This window comes from Penaeus monodon, chromosome 15 (assembly GCF_015228065.2).
Source record: "Penaeus monodon isolate SGIC_2016 chromosome 15, NSTDA_Pmon_1, whole genome shotgun sequence".
NCBI lineage: Eukaryota > Metazoa > Arthropoda > Malacostraca > Decapoda > Penaeidae > Penaeus > Penaeus monodon.
The window spans coordinates 37824364-37825494 of record NC_051400.1 but is presented as its reverse complement, the minus strand read 5'-3'; the positions used below and the strand labels follow the sequence as shown (position 1 = coordinate 37825494).

General features: G+C 48.9%; 2 protein-coding genes across 8 annotated transcripts in view; one reads left to right on the top strand and one right to left on the bottom strand.

The window, feature by feature from the left end:
* The window catches only part of LOC119582015 (ecdysone-induced protein 74EF-like), a gene marked incomplete at its 3' end in the record, with an annotated part of 261423 nt that overhangs the window by 53970 nt on the left and 206322 nt on the right, over positions 1 to 1131 (bottom strand).
* The window catches only part of LOC119582017 (U7 snRNA-associated Sm-like protein LSm11), a gene marked incomplete in the record, with an annotated part of 26887 nt that overhangs the window by 17121 nt on the left and 8635 nt on the right, over positions 1 to 1131 (top strand).

Below are 1131 nucleotides of genomic sequence, written 5' to 3'. Positions count from 1 at the left end.
ATGTCAAGGTGCCTACTTTATCGAATGTTTGAGGAAAGGTTGATTGCAGCGATGGTCGAGAATCCTATGTTATAGGAAATGCCCGTCATTATCGTCACTAGTTGCATGTAATGCCTGTAATTCGAGAGAAAATGACATCCCTTTCAGCGCACAATAAACTAAGATACAATAAAGAGGAGTCTCGACGAAGAAAGAGGAAGGGTCTCCGTTTCGCCGGTAATGAGGGGTGAGAGTACAAGGATTGTTGAGGGAGTCATATGATCCTTCGAGAAAGCTTTTTCAGTGAGCAGGATGCGAGGGAGAGAGGAAGAGACATACGTGTGTGCGTGTGTATTTTGTAAGCAGCAGGATACGCGCAGCTGGGATTCGTTGTCTGAATGGAATTATTGGCAGAGGAAAATGTGCCTTCCACTCGCCCCCCCCCCCCTTCATCCAAGCCGGAAGTAGGTCAAGGTCACATACTACAGCAATTTACGCTTGGAGCTTGTTGTTTTTTGTTTGTCTTTGCTTGCGACGCATTGTTTGCTCCCGCCGTTTCCTTGCAAGGAAGAGGATCGCGCTGGACGGCGATCCTTACTCTATGCGTTTGCGTGGCGGCTGCTCGTCCCTGGGGCTGGCCTTGACTTGCGACCTCCGGGCATATATAGAATTGGCCGTGACCCCCTAGACCCCGTGAACTATGTAGTTCCTTGGGAGTTATCCATGACCCATTGTGCAGCGCGTCTGACCTCTAACTCCGTTTGACCCGGTTTTTAACTACCTGTATCGGAGCCCCAGGAGCAGGGCAGGGAGGGTGGACTTGCGTCTGACTGGTGGCACTATTGATTGGCATGCTGTAACCTACGGGACCTGCCGTCCGAGTGAATAGCACAAATGGGGTTGCGTAATACCGCATACAGAAGGGGCGTAAAAATCGCACTGAGAGTCGCTAAGGACGTACATACACGGAGCGACCTAACATTTGTAAACAAAAAATATATACTTATTGATTGAAAATAAATTGCTAAAATATGCAGTAGACAACAACCCATTCAGTGACCTCCGTAATGAATTACCCCAAAGACCACAGTCGTATGAAGGTATTGGGTGAATCCAGTCCTCACCGTCATCAGGCATGGGCAGCCCCATGAG